Source organism: Carassius auratus, chromosome 28 (genome assembly GCF_003368295.1).
Source record: "Carassius auratus strain Wakin chromosome 28, ASM336829v1, whole genome shotgun sequence".
NCBI classification, from domain to species: Eukaryota; Metazoa; Chordata; class Actinopteri; order Cypriniformes; family Cyprinidae; genus Carassius; species Carassius auratus.
Genome location: NC_039270.1, coordinates 26,165,039 through 26,183,582, shown reverse-complemented (window position 1 = coordinate 26,183,582; position 18,544 = coordinate 26,165,039). Strand labels below are relative to the sequence as shown.

At 35.9% G+C, this 18,544-nt stretch overlaps 1 long non-coding RNA gene across 1 annotated transcript; it reads right to left on the bottom strand.

Annotated features, from left to right (window-relative positions):
* Positions 1–12,813: 12,813 nt before the first annotated feature.
* Positions 12,814–14,700, bottom strand: LOC113047323 (uncharacterized). The gene is made up of 3 exons (XR_003276237.1): positions 14,544–14,700; positions 13,229–13,625; positions 12,814–13,057 (listed from the first exon to the last, which is right to left on the bottom strand). It is a non-coding gene; the product is annotated as an uncharacterized LOC113047323 (long non-coding RNA).
* Between the last annotated feature and the right edge of the window lie 3,844 nt (positions 14,701–18,544).

Sequence of the window (18,544 nt, the reverse complement as noted above, 5' to 3'; positions counted from 1 at the left end):
TTCCCTTTTAGGAGTCATAAGTCTTTGGGTACAGTGAGTAAAGACCATACTATTAAATGGCACTGTTATAAATGTTCAAATCCAAAAGTTAAACAGTGCTTTGATAATTATGTACAGAGAATTGTACTGCAGTGGGTTTTTCGAGGACTAGTACCCAAAAGTATGTTTTTAAACAGTTGGAGAAAAACTGTGGAGACCTGTGGCCCTCCAGCAATCGAGTTTGAGACTACTTGTTTAGGAGTTATAAATGATCTCATACTTTTGATTACTGTAACTCCCCATCAGGCTGACTGGGGCGATCATTGGTGACTTTGTAGATAATGTGATTACTACCATGCCTCCAAGTTTTAAGTCTCTAGAACTTACAGTTTGTTCTGCCTGATCAGTTTTACATGGAGATTGCTGATCCTTGGCCATTCTAAAAATTACAGTAGGGTTTCAGCACTACGTGCTTGAATTCCTAATAAAAAAGGTCTAGTACATGCCTTTAAAAAAAAAAAAAACATCATGTTTGAGCTGCTGATTAAAAAATATTTATCAAACCTGGAAACATGTCAGTCAGGGAAGAAAAGACTTGTTTAGAATCATGCGACACACGTGCTCACCTAATTCTGTGAAATTGTACATAAATCAGGCAAGGAGAGGGCCGTTTCCAGATATTTCATGGGAATAAAAAATACAGCATTTTTACACCTTTTTCACAGCTACTGCCTCAGCTATGAGCACCTATCAGTTATCTCCATAAAAGTTTGCATGCTTCTTCAGAATCATGTGCTGCATGTGCTGACTCCATTATCGTTTAGGATTTATAGGCTTTTGGTCACACCATTTTCCAAATTACATAATGTCATTATGACATAACATTGTTATGGCTATCCAAAGGGGTAAGTTAATCGTTTTTTCATAATTATTGACCTAGAGAGTCCAGAGAATTGTACTACAGTGGTTTTATTGAGAAGCAGTTATTGACAAGGTTACATTTTTTGGTGAATATCTCCTTAAAGCTCTAGGAGTATTTGGAGTCAGAAATTTTTGTCTCAGAAGAATAAGAATAACTAGAATTAAAAGTTAGTGAACTAACTTTGATGTTGGCTTGGCCATCTTGGCCATGGGGCAAAAGAGCCACAGTACTTGTGTGCCTAACATTCTTGAGTTGCCCCGCTGCAAAAAAATAAAAATAATAATACCATAAAAAAATACACCTGCAACAGTCTTTTTCCATGGTCCCTTGATGTTTTCTTTTTTAATAAAAAGCCTAGGCTATGATAACAGCTACGACAGGGTTGTCTAGCTGAATGCGAAATAAGTCATGCAAAAACCATAATGTCCTAAATACCATTCAATTTGATGTTATTTTAATAGTACTGACAACATATTATATCACACTACTGAAAAATTAAAGAAGGGACACTATATATAGTATACTTCGTTGAGTCAAGAGCTAAACAAAAAGTCCTGTTTCATTACAAAATACAGTAACTTTTATAAACTTTATACTATCACCACAAAATTTTAATTAATATTTATTAAAAAATAAATATTTCCTAAAACTGAAACTTAAATATATTTTTTCCAAAGGCTATATAAAACAGAAAAGAAAAAAGACTAAATAATTAGGCTGAATAAGCTGATCTATAGCATGTTAAATGGTGGTTGCCTGTCTATGAATGGTACACCCCTCTAAGCTCACAGAAGTAGTTTGACCCAAGTCCTCAGCAGCCAATGACATTGACCTCTTCAAACTGATTTTTAACGCGTACTTCACGTGTATTTCACATGAATTTAACACATGAAATACAAGTTAAATACCCGCTGATTTTTCATGAGTAAACATCACGTATTTAACGCGTTAAATACGTGTTGTCTATGCGTGAAATACACATATTTAACATGTTGTTGACGCGTTAAAATTCACGTGTATTTGACCCTCTCGGCCTTCCATACACATTAGATATAATGAAGGGAGACGTGAAAAAAGGACATCGTGTACTTGATCACAGAATACTTGTTTGGCAACACTTGTTTAGTTTAAAAGTAGACATGTCAAGCTTTCTATAGATATATCTCTCATGTCTCTTCGTTGAGTATTCATGGAGTTACAGTTCATTTTAATGACGTGTTTGTAAATGAAGATCAGCGAAGACAAAAGCTGCAGACAGCGCACCTTGTTTGTTATCTTTATTTTATAAGTGCACAAAGTTTTGTTGTTATTATGTTTGTATCCAAAAAAAAGTAGACCCTTTACAGATTCGATTGATGTATTGCTCTTATCTGTACGATTAAAACTGAAAGTGTAATGTAAGTAATTGTTGGGGTTATCAGGAGAAAATGACTCAAAAAGGGTATATGCATTAATCGACTCCAGAGTTAAAAGGATGTCGTGACTTTTTTTCCTTCCAGTATTCATAAGCTGTATCACGCTGTCAAATTATATTTCATTTTGCACACATAAACAGTTCAAAAACACCTGAATTCTGCTCTTGTTGTGTTCTAATGGGTGGATTAGTGCAATTCGCTGTGATATTATTTTTGGAAGCGCTTAAAAAATGCTGATGAAGTGCTCATTTCTCTCTCGTCTTTTTCGCTGTTCTTTGGCCAGAGACATAATTTATAAATGAGATCTGACCCGGTAATAATAACATATGTTGGTTTAGCTTGTCAGTGTGAATGAAATGTGTTGCCTATTTATTTGTCTGATCTCGCCCCGAAACGCGGCTGTCATGTGGACTTGAAGTGTTCAGAGAAATACATCGCGAGCTCGCGGACATTTGGCTGCCGCGAATATATCATGTTATTACTTTAAACAGTTCAGAAACATCTGAATTTAGCTCTTGGTGTGTTCTAACATGTGGATTGCGTGCAATCGCCGATATAATTTAATAATAAAAGATCTTAAATAAGAATAAATTCCCTCGTTGTGAGCTCCGTATAGACAATGCCTGAGCTGAGAAGCAGCGATTCTCGCCTTTCTGACTGCTCTCTGCCCAGAAATAAATTATCAATGAGGACTCCCAATCGAAGGGTTGTGGGTTCTAGTCTCGGGCCGGACGGAATTGTGGGTGGGGGGAGTGCATGTACAGTTCTCTCTCCACCTTCAATACCACGACTTAGGTGCCCTTGAGCAAGGCATCGAACCCCCCAACTGCTCCCCGGGCGCCGCAGCATAAATGGCTGCCCACTGCTCTGGGTGTGTGCTCACAGTGTGTGTGTGTGTGTGTTCACTGCTCTGTGTGTGTGCATTTCGGATGGGTTAAATGCAGAGCACAAATTCTGAGTATGGGTCACCATACTTGGCTGAATGTCACTTCACTCACTTCACTCACTTTAAAAGTGAAAGTAAACCTTAGATCGGGTATTGCAACTAGGGGCGCAATTTTTCTCAGATAATGTAAGTCTATGGGTAATGTATTTTGACATTTAAAAATTAATTAAAAAAAAAACTTTAAGTCTGATCAGAATAAAAAGATATGAAAAGATATAGCACACACCACCGCTCTATCCCGCAGGTGTCTGCCGAGTTTGGGGCTTGTGGATTTATAGCGTTTAGAATTTCTGTCAGAAAAATAATAAGAAGAAAAAGAAGAAGTTTAAATAGCATAACAGTATGTTGGCTTGTTGCCAAGCCAACATAATAAAAATAAAAAAAAGTTTAAATAGCATAACAGTATGTTGGCTTGTTGCCAACCAACATAACTAGAAAAAAAAGTTTGTTGAGACAAACTTTAAGTTGGTTTGAGAAAGCCTGACGAGAAAGTTTGAAGAAGTTTAAAGAAGTTAGAAGTTTATTGTTTAAAGTTAGATTGAAAGATTAGTTGAAAGAAAGAAAGATATATTAGTTAGAAAGAATGACAGATAGATTAGTTAGAAAGAATGATATAGATTAGTTCTAAAGAAAAAATGATAGATAGATTAGTTTGACAGAAAGAATGTATGTGACTTAACATGTTTCTAGCATGATTAGCAAGTTACTAGCATGTTGTTAGCATTACTAGCATGTCGCTACCATGTTTCTAGCATGACTAGCATGTCGCTACGATGTTTCTAGCATGTTTCTAGCATGATTAACATGCTGCTAGCATGTTGCTAGCATGTTTCTATCATGATTAGCAAGTTACTAGCATTTTGTTAAAATGACTAGCATGTTCCTAGCATGTTTCTAGCATGATTAGCATTTTACTATCACGTTGCTAACATGTTTCTAGCATGATTAGCATGTCGCTAGCATGTTTCTAGCATGATTAGCATTTGACTAGCACATTGCTAGCATGTTTCTAGCATGATTAACATATTGCTAACATGTCGCTAGCATGTTTCTAGCATGACTAGCATGCGACTAGCATGTTGCTAACATCATTAGCATGTTGCTAGGATGTTTCTAGCATGCGACTAGCATGTTGCTAACATCATTAGCATGATGCTAGCATGTTTCTTGCATTATTAACATGCGAATAGCATGTCGCTAGCATGTTTCTAGCATGATTTGCATGTTTGCTACCATGTTCCTAGCATGATTAACATGTTCCTAGCATGTCACTAGCATGTTTCTAACATGATTAACATGTTGTTAGCATGTTTTTAACATGTTTCTAGCATGATTATCATGTTGCTAGCATGTCGATAGCATGTTTCTAGCATGAATAACATTTTGCTAGCATGTTTCTAGCATGATTAACATGCAACTAGCATGTTGTTAGTATGTTTCTAGCATGATTAGCATTGTTGCTAACATGTTTCTAGCATAATTTAAATGTTGCTAGCATGTTTCTAGCATGATTAGCATGTTGCTAGCATTTTTCTAGCATAACTAGCATGTGACTAGCAAGTTCCTAGTTTGATTAGCATGTTGCTAGCATGATTTTACCATGATTAGCATGTTGCTAGCATGTTTCAAACATGACTAACATGCGACTAGGAAATTGCTAGTTTGATTATTAGCATGTTGCTAGCATGATTTTAGCATGATTAACATGTTGTTAGCATGTTTCTAGCATGACTAGCATGCGACTAGCATGTTGCTAGCATTATTTTAACATTATTAGCATGTTGCTAGCATGTCTCTAGCATTATTAGCATGCGACTAACATGTTGCTAGAATAATTTTAGCATGATAAGCATGTTGCTAGCATGTTTCTAGCATGACTAGAATGCGACTAGCATTTTGTTAGCATGATTCTAGCATGATTAGCATGCGACTAGCATGTTGCTAGCATTTTTTTAGTATGATTAGCATGTTGCTAGCATGTTTCTATCATGATTAGCATGTTGCTAGCATGATTTTATTATGATTAACATTTTGATAACATGTTTCTAGCATGATTAGCATGTTGCTAGCTTGTTTCTAGCATTACTAGCATGCGACTAGCATGTTGCTAGCGTGATTTTATTATGATTAGCATGTTGCTAGCATGTTTCTAGCATGATTAACATGTTTCTAGCATGTTTTTAGCATGACTAGCATGCGACTAGCATGTTGCTAGCATGTTTCTAGCATAATTAGCATGTTGCTAGCATGTTTCTAGCATGACTAGCATGCGGCTAGCATGTTGCTAGCATGATTTTAGTATGATTAGCATTTTGCTAACATGTTTCTAGCATGATTAGCATGTTGTTAGCATGTTTCTAGCATGACTAACATGCGACTAACATGTTGCTAGCATGTTTCTAGCATGATTAGCATGTTGCTAGCATGAATTTAGCATTATTAGCATGTTTTCTAAGATGATTTTAGCATGATTAGCATGTTGCTAGTATGTTTCTAGCATTATTAGCATGTGACTAGCATGTGTCTAGCATTACTAGCTAGAGTTGGGTCCGAGTCCACCTTTGTCGAGTACGAGTCAAGACCAAGTCCACAAACATCGAGTCCAAGTCCGAGTCCGAGTCCAAAAGGGGCCGAGTTGGACTCAAGTGAGAGTTCTTAAAGGCAGAGTTCGAGTCGAGTCCGCCCGAGTCCAGAAAGTAATTAAATTAAAAAAGATTATGAATTGGTATTGTACATTTTTACATTCTATTAATATTTTAAACTTTCAACCCATTAAACCAATGGCAATATAAAAATGTATTAAAAAAAATACCACTGTTACATCTAGTCATTGCCATTGAACATTTTTATTTTATGTCAACAGAACTAGTTTCCTATCAAAAAAGGTTTCAAAGGTTTTTATTGTATTACAAGTGCATAAAAATACAAATGAACCTGTTTTATTATTGTATCACACTATATTGTCCTCCAGTTAAAGCTGACATTTCAGTTATTTAATGCCTCTCCCCCACATTTGACAGAGGTAAAGTGCAGCCAATGAGGAGATCCTTAATGATGACATTATGAATTTCACGGATCACCAGTACACTGAACCGAAAACCGTTTCTTTCGGACGCGTCCGATTTGAGAACCGATGAACTGATGATACTGCGCATGCGTGTAATTTTTCAAGTATTTTTTTAAACATTGGAAAGTGTGATAAAATAACTAATATATATATATAGTTTAATTTTTTTTTAAGATACATGTTTCTAATCTGTATATTGTAAATTATGTATGGGCCAAAGGGGTTTTCAGGGAAGTTGGACAATAATTAAGACTCTAAAGACTCCATGTTTAATATGAATAAGGTATGATTTATGAAATATCTGTACTGTATTTATAGTTATTGTTGACAGATTCACAAATTGAGTTTGTAGTAAACAGAACATGAACACGAGTAGAGCAGCTGATGATACTGAATTGCAGCACGTGCCGGTTTGAGCGATTCTCGTTTTCGAGTCAAGAATTGGTTGCATCGGTTTTCGGATCATCAGTAAACTGAACCGAAAACCGTTTCTTTCGGACGCGTCCAATTCGAGAACCGAGGAGCTGATGATACTGCGCATTCGTGATTCAGCGTGAAGCCGACTGACTCACAGCGCGTCTGAACCGAACTGATTCTTTTGGTGATTGATTCTGAACTGATTCTGTGCTAATGTAATGAGTGCGGGTAAACCGAGGGCTTGAATGAAGGGCAATCTGACGAAACGTAAGTTCATTTAATAACAAATACATGGCAATGGATTATGTATAGTAAGTGGGTCATGGTTTCTGCGCTGATGACACCTAATTTATTTACTTTATATCTTCAAGACTTAAATCCTCGTATGCACATTATTGCTGTTACTGTATTTGGGTGTGTTGTTGCAAAACATAATTGTAAACTTTTCATGATTATGAGGTTTTAACTGACTGAAGTTATGATTAGTGACTTTATATATTTGAATGTTTGATAGACTTGATGCCATAACGTCATCGCCAATGCCAGTCATTACGTCGAGAGTAAAAGAACCGGTGAACTGTTTTTTTCAACCGGTTTATTGAATCAAACCGTCCGAAAGAACCGGTTCGCGGAAACGAATCGAACTTCCCATCACTAATCCACATTGATATCCAGTGAGTGGTGTGTGTGTTTCGTCTGCAAGCATGAGATGATATGCTACTGCTGCCTGCCGGTGTGGTGCAGTAAAATGACAGAAGGGGAGACATTCATTAATTTATCATCTCAATTTTATTCTGGTTTTATTGTTACACATGACACGGACTCGACTGTACTCGGAATATTTTCCGAGTCCAAAATGTTCAAGTCCGTGTCAAGTCCGAGCACAAATTCACCCGAGTGCGTGACAAGTCCGAGTTCATTCAAAATTGGACTCGAGTCCAAGTTCGAGTACCCCAACTCTATTAAACAGTTCAGAAACATCTGAATTTAGCTCTTGGTGTGTCCTAACGAGTAGATTGCGTGCAATCACGTTTTAAAAGGTCTTAAATTAAAATGAATTCGCTCGTTGTGAGCTCCGTGGAGAGATTGCCTACATGACCAGCAGCTGATTGTTCTCTCATCTTTCTGACTGCTCTCTGCCCAGAAATCAATTATTAATGAGCCCTGACCCCTGTAATAATCAGATATGTTGGTTTAGCTTGTCAGTTTGAAGGAAATTGTATTATTTACTTGTATTTTTAACCAATGCAAAAGTGAAAGTAAACAAAACTCCGGGTATTGCAACCAGTAGGGGCGCGATTTTTCTCAGACAATGGAAGTCTATAGGAATTGATATTTAAAAATTTATTTAAAAAAAACTTTAAGTCTGATCAGTCTGAAAGATATAGCAACAAGCACCGCTCTATCCCGCAGGTGTCTGCCGAGTTTGGGGCTTGTGGCTTTAAAGCCCTAGGAGGAGTAGCGTTTAGTCTCAGAAAAATAATAAGAAGGAGAAGTTTAAATAGCATAACAGTATGTTGGCTTGTTGCCAAGCCAACATAACTAGAATTAAAAGTTAGTGAACTAACTTTGATGTTGGCTTGGCCATGGGGCAAAAGAGCCACAGGACTTGTGTGCACAACATTCTTGAGCTGCCCCGCTTTAAAAAAAAAGAAAGAAATACACCTGTAATATTTTATTTCCATGGTCCCTTGCTGTTTTCTTTTTTAATAAAAAGCCTGGGCTATGATAAAAGCTATGACAGGGTTGTCTAGCTGGATGTGAAATAAGTCATGCCTATTTTTCTCGTGTATGTATTTCACAGTCCTGTCACTGTCGCGTTGTGGGCAACGACAGACAAGTTAATAGAAACAATGCAGTTTAAATCAAGGTGATCATAAGGGGTCCAAGCACAATGGTGTGTATAGATGATGCAGTTACACATTGGACATGTATCTTTTCAAGTAAATTATGAGTCCTATTGTTAGTACTATTATATGCACAACATGAAAATAGATAACTATCATAGTGTCCCTTCTTCACTTTTTCAGTAATGTGTGATAACTTGATAAAAATATTGGCAACACTATTAAAATCTGATCAAATTTAATGGTATCTAGGAGATTATCGTTTTTGCATAATTACTATATTGGGTTTTATGAAAGTTTATAAAAAATTATGAATATTTATTCTTTTTTTATTTATGCACATAAATGAAGTTTTTTCAAGTCTTTGAACAGATGAGGTGTGCTATATCTTTTCTAACTGATTGGACTTACGGTTTTCATAAAAATAAATATTAAACATAAAAAAAATCCCATAGACTTTAATTGACAGGATTTTCAGATGAGCCAAGCTCCAAATCCCATTAGAGTCAATTTAACTTTGCTTCTGTGAACTATTTCTAATCAATTTAAACTCATTCAAACTCATGTAATATTTCAAATTTATTTATGTGCATAAATATACATTTATAAATATTCCTTTTTTTTAAATAAATTTAAATAAGGCCCAATATAGTAATAATGCAAAAACTATAATCTTCTAAATACCATTCAATTTGATCTTATTTTACTGACAACATATTTCTCAAGTTATCACACATTACTGAAAAATTAAAGAAGGGACACTATGTAAGTTATCTATTTTCATGTTGTGCATATAATAGTACTCACAGAAGGAATACATAAATAGGCAATTTATGTATTCACTTGTATGAACTGCTTTGTCTCTGAATATAGCTTGAAGTATTTAGTATTTATCCTGTGGCGCCATCGTGTGGACAACATACTGAAAGCATCTGGTAAATGCTGCCTCTTTTAATATTCAATCCAGCATCAATACCTATTGTCGATTTATTTTCAGTTTATGTTCACGTGGCTGTTTTCATTTATATTCGCCAAGCTATTATGAATTTTGAAATAATCGTGAACTTGATTTGTCCAATCTACCGACGAAAAGCTAGAATCACTGTCCTCTGAAGCTGGAGAGATAGATGTTATTTTCACCTAAGACAAAAAGAACACACAGGCACTCATTTTGATCTCTATATTATATTCTTCTAATTGATTGGGTTGATTCGCTGCACTGTTTTAATTTAAAAGGCTGTCGTAACTTTTTTTCCTTCCAGTATTCATAAGCTGTATTGCGCTGATATTTCATTTTGCATACATACACAGCTCAAAAACACCTGAATTCTGCTCTTCTTGTGTTCTAATGGGTGGATTAGCCATCTTTTAAACCACATGCCTTGTTCTATTTCTTACAGTACACACAGTGCATTGCTCCGTCTTGTAGCTGGGGTTAAAGGGGCCCCGGTGCAGGTTGTACAGTGGGCCATTTAAAATTGTTAAATTTGTACTGAATGTTTATTCTATTTATTTATTTGTGCTATTTACATAATGTTTACATTTTTTTAAGTTTGTTTTTGTTAATTTAAAATAGCACTGCATAGTCTTCACTGTAAAATAAAATACATAATCAAACCAAAATGTATTCAGACACCTTCAGCATTTCTCAGATTATCACAGTTTATTTGCAGTAGTTTAGAAATTGGTAATAAAATATGACAATAACTCAGAAAAAATTCATCTTTATAATGTTGGATAACTTTGATAAAAAGATATGTAATGGAATCAACCAAAACTTCAGGCAGCTGTCAGTATGACAATATTTACACAACTATCAATACTTTGTTGAACAGTTAGCAAGCAAGAAATGCTTAATTTGGTTCAGTCTGTGGTGTGAAAAGGTTGCATTAGCAATTAAAGAAAGAAACACTTAAGCAAAACATGGTCAGGTCCCTAATTTTTTTAAAATCTATTTCACTGGTAGCCTACAGTATAAAGAATTTTTGGGTATAATATTTCACAGATCACTATTTTGCCATTCTCACTTACATAAATGAACTAATGGCCTGCACACTAGTAAAACAATTCTATCTGATTTTTGGATTGACTTTGGATAAATTCTTCTACTACAAGGTAATTCAATCAAGAGCAGTGAGTGATTTACTTTCATTTTCATACATTAAAGACACTGCAGCAGAGCTAGTAAATTAGACGCGGTCGCCTTAAGAGACAAACGCATCCATTATAATGATACACATCCGATATTTTTGCAACTCTTTACTTTTACTTAAGACATAACCACATACTCTTTCGAACACACTTTCCAACACGGGTATTTTGACATATTTTGTATGTATTTGTTGTCGGTACAAAAGCAAGAAGACTCTGAGACGCGTCTCTGCTTGCGTCCTGAACACCAGAACACTGCAGTGCTGTATTGAGCTCTTTCGCTTTTCGCTCTTTTTTTCTGTTTATTTAAACTGCGATTCGTATTTGTTCGTACAGGAGCAGGAGGCCTGAAGGAGAGCTCGGTTCAGTGTTGCTGTCCCTGTTCGCGAGACGCGGCTCTCTCTCGCACCGAACACAGTGCGAGTCACCAGCTGCTCAGTTCAGTTTCCCGCAGCGTGGGGTTGAAGCCAACTTGATGTGTTGAATGCTCGGAGCACGTTATAAAACGTATTCTTAAAATACACATTTCTGTTTTAATAAATGCTCATATTAAATCATAGCATAACACATAAGTAGGTAAAAAAATAATCTGTGATGCATATGCGACCATTTTGGTCGCAGTGTTCCCTGCTTTACCATGTCATGCAACGCTGAGTAATCGCTGTGACGTTCAGTCTGACAGAGAAATCTCACAAGCACATATAAACACTCATTTTCATGTGTATAATATATTCTTCTAATTGTTTTGTGGCGTTTCGCTGCAGTGTTTTAATGTGAAAGGCTGTGAATTCTCTTCAAGTGTTCAGAGAAATACATCGCGATGTTATTACGTTAAACAGTTCAGAAAAATCTGAATTTAGCTCTTGGTGTGTTCTAACGGGTAGATTGGGTCTTAAAGGTAAGAAGATAAGGTCTTAAATAAGAATAAATTCGCTCGTTGTGAGCTCCGTGGAGACAATGCCTCCAGCAGCTGATTCTTCTCTCGTCTTTCTGACTGCTCTCTGCCCAGAAATAAATTATTAATGAGCCCTGACCCCTGTAATAATCAGATATGTTGGTTTAGATTGTCAGTTTGAGGGAAATTGTATTATTTACTTTTTTAACCGATTTAAAAGTGAAAGTAAACCAGACTCCTCCCCCCTTAATCTCTCCCGGGTATGGGAACTGTAGGGGCGCAATTTTTCTCAGACAATGGAAGTAATATTTGTTATAGACTGTTGTAATCATGTATTATAGAAAAAATAAAGCGTTAATACCATTAAAAGGTTTTAAGATGATGCGATCAATAGCACAAAAGACCAGATTGCGGGGCTGTTGTGATACTTCCATTTCTACTTCTACACATGTAGAGTAACAGTACATAGACATTGATTGTGGTTACTTTAAAAAAAAATTCATAGTGTCGTTTTTTACTATGTACTTCGCAAATAAGTGTGTAGTTAATGGTAGTATAGTGCAAAATTTAAGTGATCAAGCTTTTTAAGTGCCATAAGTAAGATTTAGTTTTGTTTCCAAAAAGTAGTTTTAATATACATTTTAGAAATGCAAAAAGGTTACAAAAATGCAAGAAAGGTATATATTAAAAAGTGCAAAGTACAAAAAAATGAATGGACATAAAATGAAAAATTCTAAGAGTCCAGGTTAAGTAAAGCTTAAAGTAATGCTTTGACACCAATGACTCTTTTATTGATATGCTCCACAAGAATCTTCATGGGTAATTGTTCAATGAGACTGGTGAAGTTTCCAGTGTAAAACTCTGCCGAAACTGTGTAGACTTCATCATCAGTGCTAAGAAGAGTGTAGGTGTCATCTGCTTGAGATACTCCCAAAACTTCGATTTCTTGTTTTGTCCGTGGAGTTTCCTTAATTTGTAAAAAAAAAAGAAAAAAAAAAAAAAAGAAAAGAAAGTCAATATTATTACACCAAACATCTTGGTATGTGTAATGTTGTTTGTTTCTAGTAGAAACTAGATTTAGATTTTCTAGATTTGTATAATAGGAGTGTATAATTTGTATTGTATTTGCTTGTGTGTGTTACATGATAGATAGATAAATAGATATACAGTGTGTCTTTACATTTTTGTAAAGATTGTATTATGATTACCTTAACAGTTGTATACTGAGAGGAATGAAAACTACTTCTTCCTCGAGGCACCTTGTCACCATAAAGGTGGGTGATCTCTACGTCATCTCCAATGTGTAAGCCACAAAGAGTTTCTTCTTTCCACAGGGAGATATCAAGTTGATCAGGACCACACAGCAGCTTTAAATTTAAAATGGGAATCGAGGATCGTGTCATCCTCACTTTTTGTAGCTGTGGAAGTACAGAGGCGGTGGCAAAAATGTTAATAGATAAGAACCATAATAAGTTTATTTTGAGCAGGGACAAGTATATATATATAACGTATAAAATGTATAGTTACGTGAAATGTATTTTTGCAGAAGTAGTATGAATAAGAGAAACAGAGTGATAAAAGGTACTCACTTTTTTCACTTGGCCTTGAAGAGTAATATATCCATGCGTAAAGTACATGTTGTCTTCGTTGCCAGATATGGGTTTAGAGGGTGGACAGAGTGCATCTTGTGTACGAAATCTCTGTGTTGCTGGCCCGACTAGTAAATGCGCTAGCCCATCTCTGGTAGAGACGGTCACATTCTTTAAAATGTAGCTAGCTCCTTCCTCAAATTCGGGGTCTGGGCCAGATCTTTTGTGTAGGTAGGTCAAGACATTATTCGTGAGGGCACAGACTGAAGTTGTCCTGTATGTTGCAGGTTCAATTTTAGACTGTTGTGTGTATATAAATGTTTCAGCTTTATTTATCACACGGGTCTGAATGCATTTGCACGTAATTCTTCCTGGACGAGTATATGGAGTAGCCATTCTGGGGGCAAAAAAGGAGAATAAAGTAAATAAAAATAAACTACAGCAAAACTAAAGAGTGAAATTGCAAAATCTGGCAAAGATTTTTTAATAGTGCGTTTATTTTGTTGGTAGTATGTTACAAATGATTTGAGGAGCATAAAAAAATGCATGTAATAGTGTGTTGTAGTGAACCAAAGGAAGTGATCAGACATTTTATATAAGTTAGCTAATATACATGAATAAAAGGTACATATATAATGAAAATGTTATTTGTGGGCGTACATGCAAAATAAGTATGAACGTGTTACTAAAAGATCTGTAATAGTATGAAAATGTAGCCTACTTATAACGTGGGAGTACAGAAGGTAACGTCAAACAATGGGACTTTTAGTTTGACATGGCTGATAAACAGTTTTGAGTCCAGTTCAAAATCGACGGAGGAAAACAAGTTATATGATTTCAAGTATTGTGTTAAAAGTAGCTGTACTATAAAATATTTAAACATCGTAAACTGTGGATTTGGGAAAGAGAATGGAATAAAAAGCATAATGCAGCAATGTGCGTGAAAACCACAGATAAGCGGATGTGGAGAGGGAACAATAGCGGCGACGCCGTTATAGGCAAATGCAGCCTATATGTTAAGCAAATGTGTGTTTTTAATGTTATAGCTGTTTAAGAGTAAAGGTTTACGAATTACAGTGGCCTTTACTGTGAAACACTACAGCATATTCAATATAAAAATAATAACAGTAAGACTTTCATCATATACCGTGAACTGCGCTGTAAAGATAATGGCGCTTGGTAACGTTACTGCTTTATTGAATATATGGTTAAATGTGGTATGTTTGTTAATGCATCTGTATAAATGTTTAATGGTTATGGATAGAGTGATGCAAAATAAGCCTGTTACAAAATATGTGAATAATCAAGGACTTACCTGTGAAACGGATTTCCTGCTAGTGCGTCTAACTCCGTACTGAATGAGTTTGTGAGTGATGAGGGCAGAGATATGCAAACGGGCCCCATGCGGTATCGGGTCCTGAGAAAAAGGCCGTAGTAGATTTGCCTGACTTTTCTTCTTCTTGTTAGAAAGAAGAAACATGCTGATAATAAAGAGAGCGCCTATCGTATTTAGCTTTCAAGGATAAAGGATTTAAGGGGAAGTCGTGGCCTAATGGTTAGAGGGTTGGACTCCCAATCGAAGGGTTGTGGGTTCTAGTCTCGGGCCGGACGGAATTGTGGGTGGGGGTAGTGCATGTACAGTTCTCTCTCCACCTTCAATACCACGACTTAGGTGTCCTTGAGCAAGACATCGAACCCCCAACTGCTCCCCGGGTGCGCAGCATAAATGATGAACACTGCTCCGGGTGTGTGCTCACAGTGTGTGTGTGTGTGTTCACTGCTCTGTGTGTGTGCATTTCGGATGGGTTAAATGCAGAGCACAAATTCTGAGTGTGCTCTTAAAATGATTAACTTAAATGATCAGGCAGCGGCGAACTTGGGTCATACTTCTAACCAGCAGGTGGCGGTAATGCACCTTGAAATTGTCTTCAAAATATACAAGAAGAAGAGAAGGGAAATACACCTTTGAAGTGTCTAAGCTGCCGCAAATCACAGAAGAAGAAGTGAACGGATCACGAAGATCTGGCTTGGATGTTTGGAAGCGCCGGTGAGTCGTATAACAATATTAAAATGCAAACTTTTGGATAATACAAATAGGCTAATTGTTGCACATGTGCTAAGTAATAATGGATTTTTTTTGTATGTAATTAAGCATTATTAAGGATATTTGTTCAATCTGCTTGTTTTTAGCATACAGTATGTTGGGTGTATTTTTATCATACTATGTAAGGTCGTTAAATTATTTAGGTTAGTGAGGTGAAAGAGAAGAAAACAAAAATATAATCGATCAGCAAGCCCATGGATGTGGAATAGATGTGAGTCAGGGGGTTTGTGTTTTGCCTAAAATGTATCAAAAGTGCATTGAAGTTTTTTTAGCCACGTGGATACACGCGGAGTCCTATCCAGCTGCGGTAACAAAGGTCCGGACCTCGGGAAATAAATATTTGTTAAAAATCACATTTGTTCATCAATTGACTAATGTGCTGTTAAACAGTCCTCATATACATGTCTGCATGTATATTTAAGTTTAGAAGAATGTTTAGGGTCAGTATTGAAAGCTGCTGGAGTGAATTAGGTCTGAGACAAAGCTGTGAGTGAGAGCGCAGGCGCAGCTTTTGTGTTGCCAGATCCAGTTGTTAAAAGCGTCTTTGGACTTGTCTTTTACACTTAATTTGAAACTGTAGAAAGTAAATAAACTGGACATTTAAGTTTAGGATTAACAGTTTATTCATAGTATTATTATGTTTACCTGTAAGTTAACTAACTGACAGTATTCAAATGAGCCGATGGGCATTTTATTGCTGAAAGGATATCACATTCAGTAAGGCAAAAAATTAATAAATGATTATGATGATAATAATAATAATAATAATAATTGGCTATCAGTTCTGAATATTATCAAAGCTGTCAAAGCAATAGCATATAACACTAGTGCTGAGATTTTGTAAAACAAGTAGGTTACAGAATGAAAAAAGATTGTAAACACCAACCACGAAGAAGTCATGATATTTCATTGTAAATTGTAGGTCTAGTTAAATTTTGACAATTTTGTCAAAAACATTCAAAAGAGCTGTATAGAAAGTTATCATATAGCATGTGTTTTAATGAAACTACAAATTATACTATTTTATGTCCCTAACATATAGCAATTGTGTGTAATTTAATTGAACAATTGTTATTTCTCCATAATTAAAATATTTTTTTACAAAAACCTGTTCTGTTACTCATCGAGACAGGAGTCTTTCCGTTTGTTCAAGTTTCTATTTACCAGTTCTGTGTGCTGAAGAGACGGATTGCCTTTTGTTATTTATAATTTCATTAAAGACTGTTATTCCTGTCATCTCTGCTTTTTGGATCCTTCATTTACCAGCGTGACACAAGTATTGCATAAACATAAATGTATCATATATTGAAGTTAGTTTAAAGTGAATTGTGATGTTTCACCCTCAGTTGGGTAAGTAATTGTCTTATGTATTAAATGAAAACTGATGTTAATAGTGTATAGTATTTTTTTAATCAATGTACTTTATTTTGTAAAAAAGAAAATACATAATTCTTTTATATCTTAATTTTGTCTGTATGCAGTTAAATGTATGGTTTTAAAATGTATGTTATTGAATGTGTATTGAACATTGTAATTAACATGTTTTTTTGTTTTCTGTGTCTGTTTGTCCCAACCTGTCCTGTCCTTTCCTGTCCGTACCTTGATATTTTCATTCAAATCTTTATCTTGCTTACGAATTTAAACTCATGCCTCTGTTCTTTTCCATTCTTTCTTTTCCAACTGACAACTGGCCATGCTCATGCTACTGCATTGCTTTGCTACTAACCTTTTATGCACCTAAACTACGCTTGCCAACGCATCTTTGAAAAGCGGTCAGAAAAATTACCCAAATACTGATCTTTGATCACCTCTGAATCAAAAACACTTGATATTGCAAAGAGAAATCTTTGACCCTGAAACATAATCTGAAAACGCAGGTAAGAAAACAATTTGAGTTACAATTTCAGAAACCGTGAAAGAGACGTAGATGTACTTTCATCTACACTGTATTTTCATTTACATTGTTTTCAAGGATCTCTGATTTGAAGACTTCGCCAACTTAATGGCATAAACAATAAGTCACATTACCTTTGAGTATTAGATATTTTATCTGTATATATTCAGTAACGTATTATTAAATACATTACATATTTACCACGTTTATTTCCTAGTGGTGAAACAACACCATGCCAAGAAAAGGAAAGAGGAGTGCATCTCAGAAACAGCGCAGAAAGCTTGAAGCTGCATCAGATGTTAGCAGTACCAACTCTGTGTCAGGTATGAATGATGCACAACCGTATGTTTTGTCTATAAGGGCATCACATTGTCAAACTGATCCTAGGTACAACCTTTACTCGCGAGGCCGGCAGTGTACTTGCAATTCTTTAATCTTCCTAGCAGTCCATCAAGAAAGTAATGTGCTAAGCAGTAGTGATTTAGACAACATTTTACAGAATGGGGATGCAGTTTACACTACAGTTAAACAAACACTGCAGAGCAAAGGACAATTTGTGCATAACTTTTTAAGCTTTGATGAGTTACCGAGCACAGTGGAGATAAACTCAGTTGTATACCATCATAAAACATCCTAGGAGGTTCGGATTTCTAAGAGATACACCTGCACTAGGTGATTATGAAAATCTTGCAAACACACTGCAATGTCTCAGAAGTGATGTGAACGATGCTTTGCTGTTAAGTGGACATTCATGTATTGCTGTGTTTAGAGATCGGTCAGGGAGGTTTGGTTATTTTGATTCACATTGCAGAACAATTGACGGCATGATTACTGATGAAGACACCGGTACGGCTTTAATGCTGACGTTTTCCTCTTTAGAAGATTTGATAGAGAGATTGCTATTAGTGTTGCAAGCAGATTTGATCTTAGGAGACCAAGATCAGTTTGATCTGTTGCCGGTTTCATTTGTAAATACATTAATGGAAAGTTGTGTACATACTCAGCTTTGTGTGACCAGCCCTGAGTTTGAAAGGAATACACAGCCATCTGTCTCTCCTGAGAACACAGGTCTAAACAACAATCAACATTTGCCTGACATTTCACAACTTCAAGATGTTCAACAGCTACCCGAGGAAAGGTTCACCCAAGCTAAATCAACTAAGATTAACTTAAATGAGCAGTCAAAGAAACTGAACCAGCATCAAAAGAGAAGGGCTTATCATATAAAACAGCACAAAGAGCTAGCACAAAAGAAACACGCAAATGAGAAAAAACAGACTTTACATAAAGTCTATGACTATAAAAAAAGTAACAAATA